Raw genomic sequence first — 26,471 nt, forward strand, 5'->3', positions numbered from 1 at the left:
GCACAGGCTTATCAGGGATGACACTTTCCGCCTAAACTAGATTTTTGCTGAGAAGAAACTTTCTTTAAACAGAGAATATCATAAAAGCAGAAAGTGTAGTCCCAGATTAGCCTGTGTGGACTGCACAGGCTAATCTAGGACAACACTTTACGCACATGCATTATGCCCAGTTTTCTCAGAACGCGACTCAATTAATGAGATCTGCAGAAATCTGCTTATCTGCAGACAATCACACCACAGAATAATAAATTTTCTGAATGAAGAATAATTAACTAACAGTAACCACTCTTTGAAGTCTTCAAGTGCTAATGCCAACTTGAATTCCGTTTCACATGAGTCTAAGTCATTCTTCCTTATAAAGAAACAGAATGTGCCCATGAATACCAGGCCGCAGATGGAAGATAGTTGCAAATCATGAAGTAATTCAAACAGTAGAAAATCTTGTGAATTATTACCATGGAAACACAGAAGAGATATTACCCTGTGACCAAATTTTTTTAAGCATGCTGTTCATATGCAAAACTAGGCTAAGATATCTTGAAGATCAACATTCGGACCAAGAGTCGTCAAGATTGAATATAAATGTGGCTTTTATAGTTGTAATAAGGCTTTCCTATTATTTGACCTGGTGACCTAATTTTGGGACGTAGATGTCCGAGATTCTATCTTTGCCTAGATATCATCAGTATATGATGGGTAATAAGCTAAACAAGAGCACCGCCTTGCGAGTGCAGACCGCTCATCTGATTTCTTTTTAAAGGTGAAGAGACTCTCATTTTCAATCACAAAGGAGGGAGGGGTGGAGTGAAGAGGGGTGTATAGTGTGGGGGTGTGGAAATATTACATGATCTTCCAAAAATGCGAAAAAAAACGCAAAAAAAATCGGGGGGGGGGGGATTCTTGGGTGCGATGGTTGGACGGTATTTCAAACATAAATTAATAAAAATAAATATTTGTGTTTTTAAACCGTTTCAAAAAAATTTAGGGGGTGGGGGTGGGGTGAGGGATATAGTGTGAGGGTGTGGAGGTAATTTGTGAGATGATCTTAAAAAAAAAAAATTGGGGGGGATTCGGGTGGGGGAAGGGGGGTTGGGGGGGATTCTTGGGTGCGATGGTGTGACGGTATTTCAAACATAAAATAATAAAAATAAATATGTGTTTTTAACCGTTTCAAAAAAAAAAATTGGGGGGTGGGGTGGGGGGGGGGGTATAGTGTGAGGGTGTGGTGGTCATTTGTGAGATGATCTTAAAAAAAAAAAAAATAGGGGGGGGGGGGGGAGAGGGCACGGGGGATGGTTTGGGTGGAGTCTATTGTGGTATGTCAGGTAAGAGTAGTTTTGTCAAAGTATCAATCAAATCTAATCATAAATAAAGAAGTCATAGCAATTTTAGCAAAATTTAATAATTTGACCTTGAGAGTCAAGGTCATTCAAAGGTTAAGGTAAAATTCAACTTGCCAGGTACAGTAACCTCATGATAGCATGAAAGTATTTGAAGTTTGAAAGCAATAGCCTTGATACTTAAGAAGTAAAGTGGATCGAAACACAAAATTTAACCATATATTCAAAGTTACTAAGTCAAAACAGGACCATAATTCCATAAAAATGACAACCAGAGTTATGCAACTTGTCCTTTTACTGTACCCTTATGATAGTTTTTAAGTGTTCCAAGTATGAAAGCAATATCTATGATACTTTAGGGGTTAAGTGGACCAAAACACAAAACTTAACAAAATTTTCAATTTTCTAAGTATATAGGGCCCATAATTCCGTCCAAATGCCAGTCAGAGTTACATAACTTTGCCTGCACAGTCCCCTTATGATAGTTAATAAGTGTTGCAAGTATGAAAGCAATAGCTTTGATACTGTAGGAATAAAGTGGACCTAAACACAAAACTTAACCAAATTTTCAATTTTCTAAGTATAAAAAGGGCACATAATTATGTCAAAATGCCAGTGAGAGTTACATGACTTTGCCTGCACAGTCCCCTAATGATAGTTAGTAAGTGTTGCAAGTATGAAAGCAATAGCTTTGATACTTAAGGAATAAAATGGACCTAAACACAAAACTTAAACAAAATTTTCAATTTTCTAAGTATAAAAAGGGCACATAATTCTGTCAAAATGCACGCCAGAGTTATCTAACTTTGCCTGCCCAGTCCCCTCATGATAGTAAGTAAGTGTACCAAGTTTGAATGCAATAGCATTGATACTTTCTGAGAAAAGTGGACCTAAACGCAAAACTTAACCAAAATTTTCAATTTTCTAAGTATAAAAAGGGCACATAATTCTGTCAAAATGCACTCCAGAGTTATCTTACTTTGCCTGCCCAGTCCCCTCATGATAGTAAGTAAGTGTACCAAGTTTGAATGCAATAGCATTGATACTTTCTGAGAAAAGTGGACTTAAACGCAAAACTTAACTTGCCGACGCCAAGGTGATGACAATAGCTCATAATTTTTTTTCAAAAAATAGATGAGCTAAAAATGATGACAACTGACACAAAACCCAAAGTCAGACATAGGGTAAGCTGCAAAATGTTAAATTTAGGAATATATATAAATTGTAGCCAACTTTTCCTGAGATGACCCCAAAAAACATCAAAGAAATGTAATGGCCAATATGTGCACTCCAGCGCTTAAACTGATTTATACCGTGATAAAAGGAACTCTTTGGAGACACAATCAACAATGTATTGGCCTCAGTGTCTGGCACAAATAATGTATGTCACATTTGGTCCAGACAGATCAACACTAAGACCAGGAACTATAATGGTATATTGACATCTTTTACATGTTCATTTGTATCGAAATAAGTAAAATCTGTAAATATTCGTTATTTATGTATGGGAGCTTATTATAACATGCAGAATAGACAGTTTCCAACTAAGTTGATTGTTAAGTATGATAAATGGCAGACATATACTTTTAAGTCCATGACCAGGTAAAATCAGCCCTTGGCGTCTAAAGAGTGATTATTCCAGTAATACCAATAAATGATTCCATTTTCAAAGGGGGTTGGGGAATTTTGGAAGAATTATAACATATCTCCCAAACTAGACCAGAGGTGTGACATTATATGGAGAGACTGTGGGTAACCCAAACTACAGTACCACAGCGCTCCTTCCCAAAAGTGTTGAAAAGGGTATGAGAACTTCATCAGACAAATATATGTTTAGGGACAATCTCTATGGAAATGCTGTCAAACTGTCTGATGTGATTCTAAATTACACCCAAGGAGGTATAAAGATGTTTAATGCCATACAATTCTCTTTCTCTACAATAGTATTCCACTAGATGTGTTTGCCATCTGTTTTAAAGTACAGTACTGGTCAGCATAAATAGAATGCCATCAGCATCTTGACAATATAGTCAGGAAGAGCAAACATGGAAGCAGGCTTATTTCTCAGGAGACCGATCCAGCAATGCTCTATCACAAATACAGCTTAGAAATCTACTGTAATCTGATAAGCTTAAAATGATAAATTGCCGTTTTTACAACCTGGAGCATGCATCAGCAAGGGGGTAGAGGTTTTGCCATTTGGGCATGGAGATGAGAAAAGAAGTTGGTATACCATAGTAAAATCACATAAATATATCAATAGGTGACTGTGCATCATGAATTGGTCAGTTTTAACCCACTGATAGTTCATTTAAAATTGCTTATTTCTAAATGAGATCATTCAACAGAAGATTTGATGCGCATGACCCAGATTAAAACTTGGCCTAGATACATGTACAAATAAGTTTTTTATATAATTTGACCTGATGTCCTAGTTTTTGGACACACTTGACCTAGATCCTAACAGTAAACTTGGCCAACATATGATCAAGATCAAAATTCTGATTATCAAGATTAGGTGAAAGTCGTCAAACGAGCTAAAAGCTGGCGAAGAGAGAAACACAATGCATAAAGCCAGACATACAAATGTATCTAATGAGTTGAAGGTGTTCAACTTAGTTGTAGTTATTAGTTTTGGCAAACCTTTTCTAAGATATTGCGAAACAAGAGGGCCATGATGGCCCTGTATCACTCCACTGTTTTTTATGCGAAAAAAAACGTGCAATGCGCATGGGTTCAAATGTACTCAAGCATGTGACTTTCTATCCCTCGTCCCACTGGGCGCTTAAAGTTGGAAGGGTGAGCATTTTTATATATGGAAAACGTTACTACGGTGTTAACTAAACAGACTAAAAAGACCCGGGAATTGTCGCACTGGTCCTTTGCTTATAACGTAGGTACATTTATCTCTCCAAAAGATATCATCGTTCTTTCTATTTCACATATTTTGAGATGCTGAAGATCAAATCTACGCATGTTCTACAAGATTAATGAAAGTTCCTTCATTCAATCATGAATCTTTTTCCAAAATTCCAAAATGTGTTAGTAGGTTTCAAAGTTTCTGTTACTTATATAGTTCATGACATATACAAAATACCCTGCGGCCATGTTTTTTGACGAATCAAATTGTTTTGAACAACTTTTTTATGGGAGCCTTCAAGGGATAAATTTGGCCCCAGGGGCATAATTTGAACAAACTTGGTAGAGAACTATAAGATGTCACTACATACCAAATTTGGTAGCCCTAGGCCTAATGGTTATGGACAGAAAGATTTTTTTAGTTTGCACAAAATAGGCTTTATATAAGCATATGTTCCATTTTTGTGATCCCCGGGGCAGGGTCAAATTTGACCCCAGGGGCATAATTTGAACAAACAAAGTAGAGAACTATTAAATGTCACTACATACCAAATGTGGTAGCACTAGGCCCAATGGTTATGGACAGAAGAATTTTAAAGTTTGCACAAAATAGGCCCAATATAAGCATATGTTCAATTTAGGTCAAATTTGACCCTAGGGGCATTATTTGAACAAATTTGAAAGAGGTTCACCCCAGGAACATTTGTGATAAGTTTTATCAGAATTGGACTTGTAGTTTAGAAGAAGAAGATGTTTAAAGAAAAAGTTAACGCACGGTCGCATGCATGGACGCACGACGGACACAGGACCATGACATAAGCCCTGCTGGCCTCTGGCCAGTGGAGCTAAAAAGCAGTTTACCAACAATTTCATTCAGCTAGATATGTTTGCCATCTTTTGTTGAAGACTGCAACACAGGCTTATGAAGCCCTGCAATACGCATCTTGACATCATGGTTGCCAAGGGCAAACATGGAAGCAGTTCAAGAATCTTATTTCTCCAGAGACCAACACAGAAATGCTCCATCAACAAAAACAGCTTAGAATTCTACTGTTATATGCTAAGCTGAAATGATGAATTGCTGTTTTTACAAACTTGAGCATGCTTGTGCTATGGGGTTAGAGATTTCATTTTTGGGCATGGAGCTGAGAAATGAACTTTGTATACTATTGTGAAATCAAACTGTCACATAAATAGGTAGATGTGCATCCAAAGTAGGCAAGTTTTAACCAACTTATATTTCATTTTACAAAGCTAATCTGTGTTTCATATTTATTAATGCACTAGGATTTTATCAGCCCTTGCTAACTCATGGCAACCTGAAGTCTTTTAAGGGACATGTGTGTACATGTTTAAAATTATCATGAAAAGGGATATAATTATCATGAAAAGGGATATAAACTTTTTAATGTCTATCTTTAATGGCTGACCATCCCTAAATGAAACAATAGTTTCAATAAATTCTTTAGTTTAAGAAATTTAAGATACAAACCTGAATTCAGCGGTCAGTCAAGGGAAATGGCCAAAGTGACCGTTGTCCACAGGTGACCGTTGAATTCGGATCACAATTTTAAGATGGTTTGTCAGTTGGTAGTAGTGCTACCTCGTTACCCCACCCAGTCGTTTGCATACAGTGTTGAACAGATGCTCATTGCCGTTAACTAAGCATGATAACAGAATTTACTTACATTGAATAATACATAATAACATCTTATAGATTGATTTAATTTCATATTGTTATTAAACTAAAGCAATGAATTTATCAACGCTAGTATAATTGTTTACTCATGCATCTCGATCATTCAGTAAATAAAACGTCACGTCCGTACAAGTCTAAAAAGCGGATTCGCTTTCATAAACCGATAGTACGGTGATATTGTACCATTCTAATTCAAAGAAAAAGGTGCAAAAAGTTTGTTAAAATTTATTCGTACGCAAACATCACACAAAAGGCATTTTAATTTAACAACCTCATACAAAATACAACGCTTCAAACTCACATTTGCATTCGATTCATACTTCTCCATAATTTCTCGCTTACGCTTAAGCACACTCTATACTTGCGTACGTCCAACACAGAGCTCACTTGCTATTACACGCGAACTTTTTCCAGATGCAAATAGTTTCAAACATTTGACTTGCTCCTCTAATGTGAGGAACTTAAGTTTACCACTTATTGTTATTCCGTGATTTATTATTCCGATTGCTTTTAAAAGTGTTGTGAACGCTAGAAAGCTCTTTTAAAGAATGATCCGAAAATGTTATTTTAAAATCGATACTCAATGTTGTAAGTAAAATGTACTAATTAGCGGTCATATAATTAGCAATTATTACTTTAAACATGTCAAAAACTCTGACATATTTTCTGTTGAAGAAACCCCCACAATTATCCCCGGAAAACAAACCTTCTCAACACCTTATTATTTGTTTACTCGAAGCGGGCCGTTTTTATAATACCAAAGGCAATTACCGCTACCAAACGCCTTAACCACAAAATAGACGGACAAATGATGTGCAGTGTTTTTAATTTTCGCGAGACGACTGACGCCTGACCGTTGATTTCAGTTCAAACATGAATTTCGGAGTTAAATATAGTGGCCGTTGGCCGTTATGGACAGGTGGCCGTTAAATTCAGGTGTAATATAGAGTGTTTTTCGTCGGGGGGATTCCAGACTGACCGTTGTCTGCAGGTGACCGGTAAATTCAGGTGGCCGTTAGGTCAGTTTTGACTGTATACATTTGGGCCATGACTTGTGAAAAGGGGGCTTAATGCATGTCCATTAAGTGTCATCCCAGATTAGACTTTGCAGTCCACACAGGCTAATGAAGGATGCCCCTTTCCATCTAAACTAAATGTTTGCTAAGAAGAGACTTTTTAAAAACAAACAAGATGTGTTTGTGAAACACTATGTCCCCCCATATATTTGACCTTTAACCTTGAAGGATGACCTTGACCTTTTGTCACTCAAAATGTGCAGCTCCATGAGATACACATGCATGCAGAATATGCAGTTGCTATCTTCAATATTGCAAAAGTTATGGCAAATGTTAAAGTTTGACACAAACCAACAGACAGGGCAAAAACAATAATTATGTCCCCCCAGTATAGACTTGGGTACATAAAAATATTAAAACAGCAGAAAGTGTTGTTCCTAATCTGGGAAAACACTACGCACATGCATTAAAGCCCCTTTTCACAGAGCACAGCCCATTTCTTAGTTGTGAATGTTATTTTGCGCGTTTGCTTCTATGAACTGTACATTGATTTAACCTTTTGGGTGCAAAGATGACTCATTAGGTTATGATGTAGAACTGTGGCTTAAACCTGCAACCTCTGCACTGTAAATAATTATACTTGACTATTTGAACAGGATACTTGAATATCAAAGGCTGTTTCTTTTACATAGCACCAGGGGTTGAAGAATTTTTCCAGAGCCACTCGCCTTTTTCCTTTTCTCAATTCTTTCCGCTTCTCGTTTTGACGACCTTTCTAATTCTTTCTGTTCCCTGTGGCCACCACCTTGCAGATATTTTAAAATAGAACCCTTTTCCATTTTAATATTTCAGACGAACTTTTACTGAAAGACACGCTTGATTGACAAACGTTTACAATATGGTAAATTTTGCCTAAGGCTTCTGATCACGAAATTCGGAATTATTCTGTTTATTAATAATTATTTTTTCTGTTTATTTTTAATTAAATATAAGAAGTATTATAATTAATCAGTGATGTATTATTGTTTTATTGATATTTACATTAAAATTCACGGAATGACCAATATATTTAATAGTTTTATTCACTTTTTATCGATAAGCTTAGAGCACTGACAATGACGAAAAGAGCGTAGCCGATTTCGAGAATTATTTTTACTGTGCCCGTGACGTCATTTTTCGTTGTCAAAATGAAAGTGCAGTTTCTTTGTGTACTAAACCTATTTTTTGTTCGTTCGAAAAATTGTTCGCAATTTGAATCCATGTGGAAGGAGTTCTGGAACTGGATTTATATTTCTCAACTTGAAAAACAGCACTCGCCCGGTCGCTCGAGTATTTAACAAATTTTACTCGCCCGACCGTCAACTTCACTCGCATATGCGAGCGGTCAAGTGATTTCTTCAACCCCTGAGCACATATACATCATGTAATCACTATGTTTTGTAACAACCAATTAACATCTTATGCCCCAGTCCCAAGGGATTTTGCTTATTGATGGCAATAATTGACCAAAAATATCATGTTTATACATTGGTTGATTTTCTAGAAGATAAAGGCCAGATTCAGTGCTATGTATATCTGTCCAAATACAATTCCAAGGAATACTTATATCAATATTATTCAAATGTTCTCCACCACAAGACCTCATGAGTACTGACAAACTGTGCAATGTCACGTTCATAAATGTCCCCATTCTTAACAGACATTTCTCACGAATCAAACAAAGTTGGAGGTTTTATTGTTTGCATGCACAAGAGAACGACTGCAGGGTTTTTTCTGGAAAAAAAACAACAGCTGCTGGCTTATTAACGACAAAAATAGCATGATCTGGATATTTTGTATTTACCAAGAGATCTGTTTGTCAGAAACACAATGCCCCCCTTCTGCACCGCTTTGAAGCCATATATTTGACCTTTGACCTTGAAGGATGACCTTGACCTTTCACCACTCAAAATGTGCAGTCTTTGGGGCAGTCTTGATGGTATAACTCATACATGCCAACAGTTATGAATCTTTGGGGCAGTATTGATGGTATAACTCATACATGCAATACAGTTATGACTCTTTCGTGCAGTCTTGATGGTATAACTCATACATGCCATACAGTTATGACTCTTTGGTGCAGTCTTGATGGTATAACCCATACATGCAATACAGTTATGACTCTTTGGTGCAGTCTTGATGGTATAACTCATACATGCAATACAGTTATGAATCTTTGATGCAGTCTTGATGGTAAAACTCATACATGCCATACATTAAAACTCTTTGGTGCAGTCTTGATGGTATAACTCATACATGCAATACAGTTATGAATCTTTGGTGCAGTCTTGATGGTATAACTCATACATGCAATACAGTTATGACTCTTTGGTGCAGTCTTGATGGTATAACTCATACGTGCAATACAGTTATGACTCTTTGGTGCAGTCTTGATGGTATAACTCATACATGCAATACAGTTATGAATCTTTGGGGCAGTATTGATGGTATAACTCATACATGCCATACAGTTATGACTCTTTGGTGCACTCTTGATGGTATAACTCATACATGCAATACAGTTATGAATACTGTACTGATGTGGCTGCTTCCACTACTTCTAAGCTGTGTCATATTTTGTCACCCCTGTACTGTGTAATCACGATTCTGACTTCTTTTATATGCGAATGATTTCATTCAAATAATTATAGTTGATATTATGGTATGTGATTTTAAACAGGATTTTCAACCAGCCAGCTTGTACTCACAGATTAATGAGGTTTTCTAAAAATACAGGAAATCCCACAGTTAAGTCTATAGTACTACTCCTACAACCATATAGTGATCAACTGCAATAATCTATGTTGACATTATCACAAATATTACCACCACTATTCACAGAGATAAAAGCATTGATTTCAAGTTCATCATGACCATTAGTCAATACACAGTTGAATAACAAACACAAAACATTACAATAAAGCTTAGTCTCTCAAAACCATGAAGGACTGGATTTTAAATAATCCATACTGAATTCATTATTAATATTATGAAACATTAGATGTTTATCAGTAAGTCTCATTTTTAGTATTATTGAAGCATCAAATTTAATGACAAGGTTTGTCAGCAGTGAAGAGGAACATGCATGCTTATCCCTTTACCATTTAGATACATATTTTGACGCATTTGTAGTCCCTTAGAAAGTTTAATTTAAGTAAAGACCTTTCTTGCTAGATTCCAGTTTGTAAAAGCTTCATTTCCAACTTTTAGATACTGATGAGCAGCAAACAACATAAAACCTGAACAGACTGTGAGTTACTCCCAGGCTGTCCTGGTATTATGCTGTTTGTACATAGCCATTTTAATTTTGCTTCTGAGTGGAAAAGAGTTATAATCTGAACAAGAGAGTTAAAGGTCCTTAAGTGCTCACCGGCTGAGTCCCCCAATGGTCTAACTTAATCTGAGCTTAAAGGTTCCACTGCATGTAGATACATACATATACAACAGCACACATTTTTAACAGCCATGTTTTTGAATGGCTGTTAACCATTTTCCATTTGTTCAAGAAAGATTAAAACCAAAATATTCTGAGGCATTTTTTGTTGCCCTGGGCAGCCATGTCTTACAATAAACATCAACCATTTTATAACCAGACCAAGACCAGGTATCATTACAACAAATCTTCTGTGCAAGTTTCAAGAAGTTTGAATAAACCATATTACATCTCGAGTGTCCACAAGGCTTTGCTGTAGCTGTATAAGGCAAACTGTCCTGCCCCCTGATGGCCATGTTTTTAATTAGACCAGAACCATTTTCCAACTCAGTTGAGATATAATTAAAACAATGATGAGGAAAATCAGTGACTTCTTGTGTTCAATTCAATTTTGTTTTCTTTAATTTTAGCTTGTTGCTAACCTTACATGACCAAGTTTAGATCTTGGCTCAGACAACATTAGGACAAATATTCTATTTCTTCAGGACGCTCGACACACAACAAACCACAGAAAAGGCAAGAAAACAGCAGACAAGAGGTGATCACAAAAACTCACAATAGTCACAAAAATATGTTGTGCTTGGGGGAGCTAAAAACACACAACGACACTGCCTGTATGAACTTGTCCACATGTACTAAGGAGGTAGTTTTCAATATTTTATATATGGTAAGATATGATAAAGAGAGATATAGCAGGGTGCTTTGCTTTTTGGTTCCTACCTCCACTGTCCTCCATCTTGGTTGTTCTATACAAAATGTGAACATAATGTTTAGAATTACCTTCATTATAAGTGTTGGAATTCCATACATTTATTAAACTATTACATTCATGGTCCAGTATCCACTGTGCCCATTTGGAGCAGCTTCCTCTACTTTTTGTGGTCCTAGGTCTTTCAGTACATATAGTGCACCTGTTGAGATTCTTACGATTTGATGTTCCACATTAATCAAGGCAAATCACAGACTGTTGGTAGTGTTGGTTTTATTGATTCCTGGTTCACAGATATCCTGTGGACGTGACAAACACTGCGTCAGTATGTAATGTGCTTGACGTATATCACTAACACTACCATTGGTCTTCCTGTGGTAAGATGTGCCCACGCTTATGTAAGCAATGATCCAGTTTCATACACAAACAAACAAACCGTGCTGTCTAGAAATCTAAGTGATAAATATCATATACATACAATAATCGATCAACTGTATTGTATTTCTTTTTGACCTAGCAGTCAAGGATAACCCATGAAAGTGCAAGCACTTATTTCCAATGGGGTCCTTTAATTTTGCAGAAGAGACAGCAAGCAGATGAGACAGTATTGAGATACAAAGAATCCGGATGCTATACCTTAGCTCTTTGCGAGTAGATCCCTTGGTTCTTTTATGTGCTCAGTGTATAGCACCGATACATGCGAGAATTACATGGGTTTCATACCAGTACATCTCAAGTTGGGTGGGAAACACTTGAAGCATTTCAGAATTTTCCAGTGCCCCAGCTAAGGATTGAACCGGGGACCTCTGGAATGGTAGACCAGAGTGTTACCACTCGTCTACCGCACCACCCCACTCGACTACCGCACCACTATCAGATGCGGTAGTCGAAACTTAAACTATCAGATTCTGAATAATGATGTCCCGCATTTGGTGCACTTTTTATCAGAGGTGTACTTAAGTAATATTTTTGAAAAAATTATTGACTAGAATTGCTGAAGAAATAAATACTTACTCAGAGGGCAATATGGTTACATTCAATTATTACAACAATAGCTTGTATTGTCATCACAGTTTTGTGGGTGTTAGGTTCATACCTCTGAACCATTCGGCTATGTGGATATTAATATGTTTGTAGTTAATATATCATCACTTATTTCATTGGTTCCAAATCAGTGAATAAGTCAACAAATTAATCAATTTTGTTCAGGTCTATTAAAATATCTATACTTGATGGGAAGAGTATTTAAATGTTGTGCGTATTTTCAATAGTCAATATTCAGACAATCAATATGCTTACGAGATTTTTGTAAGCCAATCCTTCTGAGGTATATATGTACTGCAATTTAAAGCACTGATAATGATTTAATCCAAATGAATGAATTCAGAAGCCCCAGGGCCGATGGGGTTGGTTATGGAGGGCTGTCCCTCCATACTTTATTTTTTGGTACATTTTTAGAGTCAAATGATGCCATTTGGTGTGCTAATACTCTTCAAGAAAAAAACAGCTTTACAATCATTGATAAAGAATCATTTAAAAATTATTGTTAATTGTTGTAAACCTTTCATGCATAGATAGTATAATCCCAATACATCCGTATCAACCCAACTATATTACTGCATACTTAATACTACTTTCCAGCTTCTATTAATTACCCAATAATCCTTCAGATTCCATTTTAAAAAAGGCCGATTTAAGTTGGGTAAAGAGATATGCAATTGACAGAGGGTCTGAAATCAGCTTTCAAAATTTATTTGTCAGAAAGGTCAATATAATTTTGATCTTAAGAATTGCTAATGGCATTTACTGCAAAAATACACTGATCTGAAAATTTCAGACACCCAACGGACTCTGATTTCGAAATACAAGTGCCCCGGTGAGGGACCATTAAAAGGCCTGTGTAGCACTGATAATTATATGTGACATAAATTTTAGGCAATTTTCTGGTAGACCAATCAAAGAATTTGCGATCATGATTTTCTTCAGACCAAATTATTGTAGGCATAAAATAATTTTTTACCCAACGTTAAGTACACATAGTTCCTGACTTTTTTTTAAATTGAATTCACTATTGAGGGTGCTTTAAAATGTGTACTTACTTGAAACTTGACGTTTCGTATGAAGAACACTACTGCAGTTAAGCTGTATAAATACCGTTAACTTGGTTTAGGTAGATTAGCAAGGTTTAGCGCAATTGTTAACAATTCACACCCAGATTGTGCTATTTAAGTATGCAGTCTGGAAAGGCTTATTGCGGACAACACTTTTGACGTATATCGTATTTTTGTTTTAAAAAAGTGTCTTCTTTGGGAAAATCCAGTGTAGGCGGAAATTGTCATCCCTATGATTACCCTATGCAGACTGCATTAAGGCCTGTTTTCCCAGAGCAAGGCAGAAGTATGGTGATAATGGAACATAATTAGTTGGTTTTGATGATGAAGCACTTAACACCTCCTATTTTGGGCCCATATTCAGTGTCATTATACTAATCCTGCTCAACATACAGACCAGAAAACATACTGGTGACTTACTAGACAACTTTACCTTTATATTGAACTTGAGCATGTAGTCTTTTCATTATATGAAAAAATACCCCACCCACCGACAAATTACAGGTGTATTTCAAAATTCACAAGAACAGATTCGACAGGGCTTGATGACATATGTGAGGAAGTTCAGAGACTTATTTATGACAGCTGGTATCTTATTGAGGTAAATGACAGAAAATTGCCTCAAACATCTTCTAATATAGAGTATGTAAAGAGTTTTCACAACCAGTAATTGCGGATCAATAAGAGACCATTTCAATGGTTCTTTAAGAATAGCTGAGATGACAAATTCATGGGCTGAAGGGACTGCAATTACACTTTTAAAATCGAACGGCAAATACTTTTAGTAGATTACACCAAATGACATATACCGTGCATTTAAATTCCAGGGCCAGTAATCATCAACCAATTCTTAGACTTCAGTCTGAAAATAAAGATCTTCTTAGAACTGTTTATTCTTATGGTATCATACAGTACAGCCAACGCGGCACAAACATAATCCGCAGCTACACCACGGCCAGATTATTAGTATGCTATGGCCTAATCGTGTGTTCACGCCGCGTATCACCGTGGCACTCGGCATCAATCCGCGCAACGACGCTGAGTCTGTATTAACCTTGCGTACTTTCGCGGAGTAAATCCGCCGCATCCGTACGCGGCGGATTGAGTGAAAATATATGTACATACATGTATGTGTAGCGTAGAATTAATTACGCGCAACTGTTAATGTTTCGTTTGATTATCATTATTAAATTTGTAATTCGAAACACACTTCGGAATTTTAATGCTAACGCTACCTTTGGGAAATTCTAGCGTCAAATAAACAGTGCTAAAATATCCTTTGTTTAATAAAAAGCACGCGAAAATTATGCAGACATGTAGAACGTCGTTTGGAAAGTTTGGGTGTATTTTGTGTTGTATAAATACATGAACATCACGTCAGGCGTAAATCGCGTGTTCAGTGGAAAAAAAACACGCCCCGATTAGACGTTATTTCATCATCTCTATAAATAGTAACAAATGCCAAAATGTATTTGATACTTAAGGAAATATCGAGAATGTTTGTGTATCCTAAATATTTACCAGCATTTGCTTTAAAACTGGAATATACGGGATTATCGGGTATTTAGTAGCGATATTAATGCATAATATGAACAAAATAAAACGTGTTTATGTCCGCATATTCAAACAATAGTTATAATAAGCTGATAATTAACAAAACAACAAATAAGACGTCACTGTCTTGATTATTGATGTGGCTTCAAACTGCTAATTTTCTCAGCTTAAATATAATAGCAAAATCAACATGCAATTAATTTATAAATCCACCATATGCTGGAGCCTTGACCACTTGTATGTGCGAAAACATAATTACGTGATCTTGCTTATGTGTGAAATACATACACTACGGGCGGGAAACAAACTTAATTGGCCAGACACATTAACTATGCTTACATGTATATGCTAATTCAATCCGCACACAATAAATTTATTATGATTTTAACTTTTATTATAATTGTTCTTTCAAAATTTGCAAACTACATGTAACTAATAATTTTAAAAAGATTTTTTTTATTTCATGATGCGCATCAACTCGGCATCATGTTGCGGATCGCGGCATGCCTCGGCGGACAGATGCAAAGTTTCGCGACGAAATTCGACTTGCTGCCGCATACTGACACGGCTTCAACGACTGACGCGGCATCGACTCGTTTTGCCTTGCCGCCGCGGATCGCGAAATACGTTCCGCTTTGGCTGTACTGTACATTTCAAAATGACACAAACTTATATATTCGTGAACAGCCTGTATATATTAAAACACTGAATGTATTTTCTTTGGTCACAGTCTTATTTTTATTATCAAGTCTAAGAATGGGATGGTGAATACAGGCCCAATACTTTTTCGTTCAACTACCGTAAATTTGCAGCCATAAGTCGACCTAAAAACGCTGCCAAAATTGACTTTAAAAGTCAACTCGACTTATGGATGAGTTACTAAATAAAAAATAAAAAAACATATTTCTGTGCCGTTTTTTAAAGTAATAAATCTCTGAAGCGGAGGAATGATGATTGTTTACGGTAAGGCCGACTCGTCTTTTACTTAAATGTCCGCCGATAACAAAATACTCATGTTTACATTGGTTTTTAATTCATTAATCTTCGTAATAAGTCCAAATAAAAACATGTAAAAATAACTTTAAAAATATTAAACATTTGTGACATACGGTAAAGTGGTGAAAATTATACATAGCAATTTGTCTATTGATACATCGCCCGGTGTCTGCTAAGAACAATAGTAAATCGACTGCTGACACTTGTACACATTTAAAGTTAATCCGTGTAAATACAAACTGTCAACAGTTGCAGGTGTCTTTATGCCACCAATTATCGCTTCTCGGCCTTTGACTAAGATCAAAGTGTAAAGTGTAGTGTTGGCATCCTTTCGATCATTTGTCTTTATTGCGTCACGCCTAAAATAGTTATCCGTTAATGATATGCACAACGGTTCTGCTACAAACTACTTCTGACCAATCAAAAATAATTACTTGATCGTTGGATACGCCTTTAACCAATCGCTATTTTCCAACTTCACATGATATATTTTTTGATTGGATGAAGGTGTGGTTTCGTTGATTTATTCACAACTGTCCCACAGTTAATGCATAATCGTTTCGTAAATAAATAGATCTTATCTGAGTGAAGATTTTATTCATTGTTTGATTATAATAATATTACGCACTCACCCTGGATTATTAAAAAGTGTAATTGGACATATCAAATACACAATTACTTTGGATCATCTGCTTAGTATTATCAGATAAGACGTTTTTCCAGAATGCAGAAAATATTCCTCGGGTATCACGTGATTTACGAATATGTATATAACAGTCGAATAGCGAGCGATGCGAGTGTTGGTAAATTCACGTGTTTCACGCATAATGGCGAAAGCGTTGTTGATTATTTGAGAGCAAGTTACAATGATTTTGACCATATAATGAATTTCTGCGTTCAAGATTTTACCGAATTTTCAAATCAATAGCACTAACATTTGAATACAAAAATATCTGCTCATAATATAAACAGTGAAAGTTATTACGTTAAATGGGATACTAATTTTGATTTGTGAAATATATATCAAGTTCGAAATAATCAATGATATGTTATTATGATTTTGAAAAATAAAATATATTTTTCGTGATAATAAATCATTGAAACGTTGAATGTTTCGTTTTAAATATATTCTTATTATTAATATCCCAAAAAATGTCAACTGCCGGTACAGAAGCCTTCAGAACCATGACTAAAACGTCACTTAAACATGTCCGAGATATTGAGGAAATTTACCCCCCGACTTATGGCAGAGTCAAGGCAAAAAACAAGTTTTTCTAGCCACATTATACCCCTCGACTTATGGCCGAGGTAGACTTATGGCCGCGAATGTACGGTAATCAATTGTTACTGTCTGTTAAGCAAATAAGCCCTCTGATTTACTGAATCACTACATGTAAGGTAAAGGTAAACGTGGGTTTGTGTACAAATAGGAAAGGGCATTAAAAAGACCTGTGTAAGTATCAACTTGTGACAGTACTATCGGTTGTCCAAAAACCTGTTGATCCAGTATGAATGCCAACATGGAAGGGCCAGACATTATAACGCAAAAAAAAACTGCATTCATTTAAAAAAATATATAAAATAAAACCATCTGGATACAGCTCTTGATAAAGTTTGTGTTAACTATCAAACAGAAGAAGGCAAGCCAACTGGGATTTAATGAGCCCGAAAAACATTTCCAGTTCTACAACATTTGTCTTTCAAAGCAAGATATGAATCTTCGAGTATAAACCAGCAATGTATGTCACTATCAAAAGCACAAAGTGTTTTTAACTTAATGTATTAGCCATTTGGCCAATGGTATTACACTTTCACAATTCCTGAAAAAGAAATTAAACATAAATTAAGCAGATAATGTCAGCCACCGTGTTTACTTTTATTCTCATCACAGAAAACCATTCCTTGGGCAGCATGTAAACAAATTATTTGGACAACAAAATGAAGCCAATACTGTGCTGTCATGATTAAATCAGATGATACCAAATATCTATTGAAATCATAATCAAAGGCCTATATGTGTTGCAGGCATGAGAATGCCATGTTCATTAAAGGATATGCCTTGTAGAGGTATTGATTATTAAATAACCTCTGAGGGCTGGGTAAATGTCAATGCCATAGATGATATTATGGACTTTGGACCCAATTACATCTATACAATGTCTGTCTACCAATTCTCTACCATTGTTTGTTGTTCGCAAATTATGGAGAAAAAAACTGACCAAATCTTTTCATCATCTTTCATAGCAATCTCAATTATTGAAGTAAATATGGCGCAGCTTTAGTTGTCGACTTCTATAAATGCCTTTGGTGCAGTACACCCAACATTTGTCTTGCCTTTATTGTGTGATAAACAATATCCTGTCCGATTCCCATAAACTAATTATCTGAGACCTGGTTTTATGTTGTTGCTTCTGGTTGCTTTTGCTCATGTACTGCTTTTGCTTAAAATGTTGTCCAAGCTGGTAAGTATCAATCCTATAGTGACATAGAGTCAGAGTCCAAGCTGGTCTCTTTCAATCTGGGCTATCAATCCTATAGAGACATAGAGTCAGAGTCCAAGCTGGTCTCTTTCAATCTGGACAATCAATTCTATAGTGACATAGAGTCAGAGTCCAAGCTGGTCTCTTTCAATCTGGGCTATCAATCCTATAGAGACATAGAGTCAGAGTCCAAGCTGGTCTCTTTCAATCTGGGCTATCAATCCTATAGTGACATAGAGTCAGAGTCCAAGCTGGTCTCTTTCAATCTGGGCTATCAATCCTATAGAGACATAGAGTCAGAGTCCAAGCTGGTCTCTTTCAATCTGGGCTATCAATCCTATAGAGACATAGAGTCAGAGTCCAAGCTGGTCTCTTTCAATCTGGGCTATCAATCCTATAGAGACATAGAGTCAGAGCCCAAGCTGGTCTCTTTCAATCTGGGCAATCAATCCTATAGAGACATAGAGTCAGAGTCCAAGCTGGTCTCTTTCAATCTGGGCTATCAATCCTATAGATACATAGAGTCAGAGTCCAAGCTGATCTCTTTCAATCTGGGCTATCAATCCTACAGAGACATTGAGTTAGAGTCCAAGCTGGTCTCTATCAGTCTGGGCTATCAATCCTTTAGAGACATACAGTCAGAGTCCAAGCTGGTTTCTTACAATCTGGCCTATCAATCCTATTGAGACATACAGTCCGAGTCCAAGCTTGCCTCTTACATCTGGGCTATCAATCCTATAGAGACATACAGTCAGAGTCCAAGCTGGCCTCTTTCAATCTGGGCTATCAATCCTATAGAGACATAAAGTCAGAGTCCAAGCTGGTCTCTTTCAATCTGGGCTATCAATCCTATAGAGACATCATAGAGTCAGAGTCCAAGCTGGTCTCTTTTAATCTGGGCTATCAATCCTATAGAGACATAGAGTCAGAGTCCAAGCTGGTCTCTTTCAATCTGGGCTATCAATCCTATAGTGACATAGAGTCAGAGTCCAAGCTGGTCTCTTTCAATCTGGGCTATCAATCCTATAGAGACATAGAGTCAGAGTCCAAGCTGGTCTCTTTCAATCTGGGCTATCAATCCTATAGTGACATAGAGTCAGAGTTTGAGCTGGTCTCTTTCAATCTGGGCTATCAATCCTATAGAGACATAGTGTCAGAGTCCAAGCTGGTCTCTTTCAATCTGAGCTATCAATCCTTTAGAGACATAGAGTCAGAGTCCAAGCTGGTCTCTTTCAATCTGGGCTATCAATCCTATAGAGACATAGAGTCAGAGCCCAAGCTGGTCTCTTTCAATCTGGGCAATCAATCCTATAGAGACATAGAGTCAGAGTCCAAGCTGGTCTCTTTCAATCTGGGCTATCAATCCTATAGATACATAGAGTCAGAGTCCAAGCTGATCTCTTTCAATCTGGGCTATCAATCCTACAGAGACATTGAGTTAGAGTCCAAGCTGGTCTCTATCAGTCTGGGCTATCAATCCTTTAGAGACATACAGTCAGAGTCCAAGCTGGTTTCTTACAATCTGGCCTATCAATCCTATTGAGACATACAGTCCGAGTCCAAGCTTGCCTCTTACATCTGGGCTATCAATCCTATAGAGACATACAGTCAGAGTCCAAGCTGGCCTCTTTCAATCTGGGCTATCAATCCTATAGAGACATAAAGTCAGAGTCCAAGCTGGTCTCTTTCAATCTGGGCTATCAATCCTATAGAGACATCATAGAGTCAGAGTCCAAGCTGGTCTCTTTTAATCTGGGCTATCAATCCTATAGAGACATAGAGTCAGAGTCCAAGCTGGTCTCTTTCAATCTGGGCTATCAATCCTATAGTGACATAGAGTCAGAGTCCAAGCTGGTCTCTTTCAATCTGGGCTATCAATCCTATAGAGACATAGAGTCAGAGTCCAAGCTGGTCTCTTTCAATCTGGGCTATCAATCCTATAGTGACATAGAGTCAGAGTTTGAGCTGGTCTCTTTCAATCTGGGCTATCAATCCTATAGAGACATAGTGTCAGAGTCCAAGCTGGTCTCTTTCAATCTGAGCTATCAATCCTTTAGAGACATAGAGTCAGAGTCCAAGCTGGTCTCTTTCAATCTGGGCTATCAATCCTATAGAGACATAGAGTCAGAGTCCAAGCCGGTCTCTTTCAATCTGGGCTATCAATCCTATAGAGACAATTAGAGTCAGAGTCCAAGCTGGTCTCTTTCAATCTGGGCTATCAATCCTATAGAGACATAGAGTCAGAGTCCAAGCCGGTCTCTTTCAATCTGAGCTATCAATCCTATAGAGACAATTAGAGTCAGAGTCCAAGCTGGTCTCTTTCAGTCTGGGCTTTCAATCCTATAGAGACATCATAGAGTCAGAGTTCAAGCAGGTCTCTTTCAACCTGGGCTATCAATCCTATAGAGACATAGAGTCAGTGTCCAAGCTGGTCTCTTTCAGTCTGGGCTATCAATCCTATAGACACATCATAGAGTCAGAGTTCAAGCAGGTCTCTTTCAATCTGGGCTTTCAATCCTATATAGACACCATAGAGTCAGAGTTTAAGTGTTTACAGATTTTACTATAGCCATATAAGGAAAAATGCCCGCCCCGTGATGGCCATGTTTTTCAACCAACCGGCATCATTTTTTTAACTCGTCCAAGATGTTATTGGGATGAATCTTCTGGGTGAGTTACATGAAGATCAGACCATAAATGTGGCCTCTAGAGTGTTAACAAGATTTTACTAAAGCCATATATAGCCATATAAGGAAAAATGCCCTGCCCCTTAGCAGCCATGTTTTTTTCAAGCAAACGTAACCATTTTCAAACTCTTCCAAGACATCAGTAAGACAAATCTTCTGACCATATTTCATGAAGATTGGACAATAAATGTGGCCTCTAGAGTGTTAACTAGGTTTTACTATACCCATATAAGGAAAAATGCCCCACCCCCTGGCGGCCATGTTTTTCAACCAAAGGGGCATTATTTTTGAACTCGTCCAAGATATTATTGGGATGAATCTTTTGACCACGTTTCATGAAGATTGGACAATAAATGTGGCCTCCAGAGTGTTGACAAATTTTACTATAATAGCCATATAAGGAAAAAGCCCCCCCCCCCCCAGTTGGCAGCCATGTTTTTCAAACAAAGGTTACCATTTTCAAACTCATCCAAGATATCATTGGGACAAATCTTCTGACCAAGTTTCATGAAGATCGGAAAATAAATGTGGCCTCTAGAGTGTTAACAAGGTTTTACTATAGCCATATAAGGAAAAATGCCCCGCCCCCTGGCAGCCATGTTTTTCAACCAACCGGCATCATTTTCGAAGATATTATTGGGATGAATCTTTTGACCAAGTTTCATGAAGATTGGACAATTGATGTGGCCTCTAGAGTGTTAACAAGATTTTACTATAGCCATATAGCCATATAAGAAAAAATGCCCCGCCCCTTGGCAGCCAATTGTTTTTCAAGCAAAGAATACCATTTTTGAACTCATCCAAGATATCATTCGGACAAATCTTCTGAGCAATTTTCGTGAAGATAGGAAAATAAATGTGGTATCAAGAGTGTTAACAAGGTTTTACTATAGCCATATACAGTACAGCCAAAGCGGAACAAACGTATTTCGCGATCCGCGGCGGCAAGGCGAAACGAGTCGATGCCGCATCAGTCGTTGAAGCCGCGTCAGTATGTGGCGGCAAGTCGCATTTCGCCGCGAAACTTCGCATCTGTCCGCCGAGGCATGCCGCGGTCCGCGACATGATGCCGAGTCGATGCGATCATGATTTTTTTTTTTTTAAATTATTAGTTACATGTAGTTAACAAATTTTGAAAGAACAATTATAATTATAATTAAAATCATAATAAATGTATTGTGCGCGGATTGTATTAGCATATACATGTAAGCAAAGTTAATGTGTCTGGCCAATTATTAAGTTTGTTTCCCGCCCGTAGCGTATGTATTTCACACATAAACAAGGTCACGTAATTATGTTTTCGCACATACAAGTGGTCAAGGCTCCAGCATATAGTGGATTTATAAATTAATTGCATGTTGATTCCGCTATTATATTTTAGCTGAGAAAATTAGCAGTTTGAAGCCACATCAATAATCAAGACGGTGACGACGTATTTGTAGTTTTGTTAATTATCAGCTTATTACAACTATTGTTTGAATATGCGTATATAAACACGTTTTATTTTGTTCATATTATACAGTTAATATCGCTACTAATTACCCGATAATCCCGTATATTCCAGTTTTAAAGCAAATGCTGGTAAATATTTACGATACACAAACATTCTCGATATTTCCTTAAGTATCAAATACATTTGGGCATTTGTTACTATTTATAGAGATGGTGAAATAACGTCTAATCGGGGCGTTTTTTTTCTCCACTGAACACGCGATTTACGCCTGACGTGATGTTCATGTATTTATACAACACAAAATACACCCAAACTTTCCAAACGACGTTCTACATGTCTGCATAATTTTCGCGCACTTTTTATGAAACAAAGGATATTTTAGCACTGTTTATTTGACGCTAGAATTTGCCAAAGGACGCGTTAGCATTTAAATTCTGAAGTGTGTTTCGGATTACAAATATAATAATGATAATCAAACGAAACATAAACAGTTGCGCGTCATTAATTCTACGCTACACATACATGTATGTACATGTAGGTGGATATCGTTTCACTCGATCCGCCGCGTACGTATGCGGCGGATTTACTCCGCGAAAGTACGCGAGGTTAATACAGACTCGGCGTCGTTGCGCGGATCGATGCCGAGTGCCACGGCGATACGCCGCGTGAACACACGATTCGGCCGCCGCGGACTAATAATCTGGCCTTGGCGTAGCCGCGGATTATGTTTGTGCCGCTTTGGCTGTACTGTATGGAAAAATGCCCCGCCCCCTGGCGGCCATGTTTTTCAACCAATTGGCATCATTTTCGAACACGTCCAAGACATTATTGGGATGAATCTTCTGACCAAGTTTCATGAAGATCAGACAATAAATGTGGCCTGTAGAGTGTTAACAAGATTTTACTATAGCCATATACATATAAAGTCGAAACTGACCTAATGGCCACCTGAATTTACCGGTCACCTGCAGACAACGGTCAGTCTGGAATCCCCCCGACGAAAAACACTCTATATTACACTTGAATTCAACGGCCACCTGTCCATAACGGCCAACAGCCACTACATTCCACTCCGAAATTCATGTTTGACCTGAAATCAACGGTCACGCATCAGTCGTCTCGAGTCGCGAAAATTAAAAACACAGCACATCATGTGTCCGTCTATTTTGCGGTAAAAGCGTCTGATAACGGTAATTGTCTTTGATATTATAAAAACGGCCCGCTGCGAGTAAACAAACAATAAGGTGTTGAGAAGGTTTCTTTTCCGGGGATAATTGTGGGGGTATCTTCAAAAGCAAATATGTCAGAGTTTGTGACACGTTTACAGTAATTATCGCTTATTAAATGACCGCTTATTAGTACATTGTACTTACAACATTGAGTATCGATTTAAAAATAACATTTTCAGATCATTCTTTAAAAGAGCTTTCTATAGGGTACACAATATATTATTTAAAGCAATCAGATTAATAAAAGACGGAATAACAATGAGTGGTAAACGTAAGTTCCTCACATTAGAGGAGCAAGTCAAGTGTTTGAAACTGTTTGAATCTGGAAAAAGTTCGCGTGTTATAGCAAGTGAGCTCTGTGTTGGACATACGCAAGTGCAGAGTGTGCTTAAGCGTAAGCGAGAAATTATGGAGGAATATGAATCCAATGGTAATGTGAGTTTGAAGCGTCCAAAATATGACACAGAATTCAGCAGGTTGAACGATCTGGTGTTTAAGTGGTTCACCGAGGCTACGGCTCGTTTGATAAATGTTTCTGGACCAATGATTCAAGAAAAAGCAAAGAAGTTCGCTGGTGAATTAGGTTTGAATGATTTTAAGGGCAGCAATGGTTGGCTGGAATCATTCCTGAAACTCAATAATATCGTGTTTAAAACTCAAAGTGGGGAACGCGGTGAGGTTAAACTTGATACAGTTGATAAGCGGAAGGCCAAGATTGCTTCCGTGTGTCAAGGTTATGAGCCAAAGGACATTTTCAACATGGATGAAAGTGGCCTTTTCTACAGGGACTCCACAAAGTCGACTTTCTTCAAGAAGGGGGAAACTTGTGCTGGTGGAAAACGGTCAAAACAGAGGATCACAGTCGCCGTTTGTGCATCCATGACCGTTAAGTAAAATTGTTTCACCATTATTATTGAATTTTCATTTTGATTGCATTAAAAGACCAATTGTCTGCAACTCATTTTGCTATCAGTTGTTTATTAAAAATATATTTTATATTCGTTATTTTACATGACTAACCCACTCCTCTAAGCCGAAATGATCCGTAAAACTAAATTGTGTCTTTGTGTCGTATGAACGAATCTGCACTAAAATAAATTTATGTTCACATCATACATGCATGATCAGTTGTTTAACGAAAAGACGGTTGATATTCAAATGCATTTTTTTTCTCTCTCCGGGATATTGTTTTAGTATGTTGATGCTGAATTAACAAATATAAGTGTACATTGTATATGAAGTGAAAATACCAAAAATAAACAACGGTTGCGATAGCCAGCTATAAACTGTTAGATGCCCATAATATCACTTTAAACAGGTCACATTAACAATAACAATGTGTATTAATAGCAATTATCGTCTGCATGCATGACGCATTAGCGCGTGACAAAGTCAATTGATCTGTATCGCTGATTAAGTGTTAAAAACAACATAAAGCTGGCGAGTGTTTTGATAAGAAGGCGATAAGAGGATTAGTGATCAGCTTTAATGGCAAAACATGGACGGATTTTCAACATTTATAACAAGCTTAAGGCATTTATGAAAGACTATTTGTTCATGTAAAAAAGCTGAAATTGAAAACGTTTTTTTTAAATTTTCAAGTGAAAAGCTCATGCCACTTGTTATCGGAAAGTCCCGGGAACCGCGGTGTTTTGGGTCGATAAGCACAGATAAGCTACCTGTGCGTTATGAGGCGAACAGGAAGGCGTGGATGCTCATCCCCCCGATGGAAGACTGGTTGAGGAAGCTCGATCGGAAGATGGGTGCCCAAAAACGGAAGATCCTCCTTCTGCTTGACAACGCTCCGGTCCATCCACACATCAAGCTAACCAACGTAAAGCTGCAATTCTTTCCCGCCAACACAACATCACTGTTGCAGCCGATGGATGCTGGAATCATCCAGACACTGAAGCTAAAATATCGGAAACGACAGCTCCAACACATTGTTGCGGAAATGGAGAAGACGCCATACAAGCTTGGTCCAGAGATCCTTCGTGACATTACAATCTTGGAGGCAATCTATTGGATTGCTGCAGCTTGGTTGGAAATTAAAGAGGAAACGATCGTTAAGTGTTTCCGGAAGTGCGGATTTAGTCCAGAAATCATCAGCGGTTCAAATGCTGTACCGTCGCCCACAGACACAGAGATTCAGGACGACCCTGAAGACGATATTCCACTCGCGTTGCTGCGTGTTTCGCGGGATCTGTTTTATGAAGACATCGGGGATCTGACGGCTGTTGATAAGGACCTTGCAATTTGTGAGACCAACATCACAGACTGGGAGAGGCCTGCGACCAAACTTATAGAGGAACTGAAACCCACACAGCCAGATGCGGATACCGATGAGGAAGAAGAAAGCTCTGCACTTCCCCCATCCAGCACCGTCTGCTCCGTCAGCGAAACGTGCCAGTTTATTGATCACCTAAAGAACGTTGCTTTGGCAAAGAACAACCAGGTGATGCTTGACTTCATTATGAAATTCCAAGACGAATTCTTTGCGCACCAGGTCAAGTGTGCTAGTGTTCAAAAGAAGATAAGCGAGTTTTTTAGCGTGGAGTGAATTGTTTTGTTTGTTGCCAGTGATAATGGTTGTGTGTGTTTTTAAGGTTTTTTTGCGTGATAAGTTATCTTCTTTTTGGTGCATGATGTGCTATGTTTTTTTGGATAAAGAATGAATGGAGTGAATTGTTTTGTTTGTTGCGAGTGATAATGGTTGTGTGTGTTTTTAAGTTTTTTGTGTGATAAGTTATCTTCTTTTTTGTGCATGATGTGCTATGTTTTTTTGGATGAAGAATGAATGAATGTTTGTATTTTATATGAGGTTGTTGAATAAAAATGCTTTTGTGTGATGTTTGCGTACGAATAA

General features: G+C 37.6%; 2 protein-coding genes across 4 annotated transcripts in view; both read right to left on the minus strand.

The window, feature by feature from the left end:
• The window catches only part of LOC127855320 (receptor-type tyrosine-protein phosphatase N2-like), a 266,493-nt gene that overhangs the window by 188,175 nt on the left and 51,847 nt on the right, over positions 1-26,471 (minus strand). The gene's annotated exons all lie outside the window — the stretch shown is intronic.
• The window catches only part of LOC127855319 (sterol regulatory element-binding protein cleavage-activating protein-like), a 252,067-nt gene continuing 234,406 nt past the window's right edge, over positions 8,811-26,471 (minus strand). Inside the window, exon 27 of the transcript XR_008037479.1 lies at positions 8,811-8,843. The gene's annotated coding sequence lies outside the window, so the exon portion shown is untranslated. The remainder of the gene's footprint in view (positions 8,844-26,471) is intronic.

The sequence above is a fragment of the Dreissena polymorpha genome, chromosome 13 (assembly GCF_020536995.1).
Source record: "Dreissena polymorpha isolate Duluth1 chromosome 13, UMN_Dpol_1.0, whole genome shotgun sequence".
Lineage (NCBI taxonomy): Eukaryota > Metazoa > Mollusca > Bivalvia > Myida > Dreissenidae > Dreissena > Dreissena polymorpha.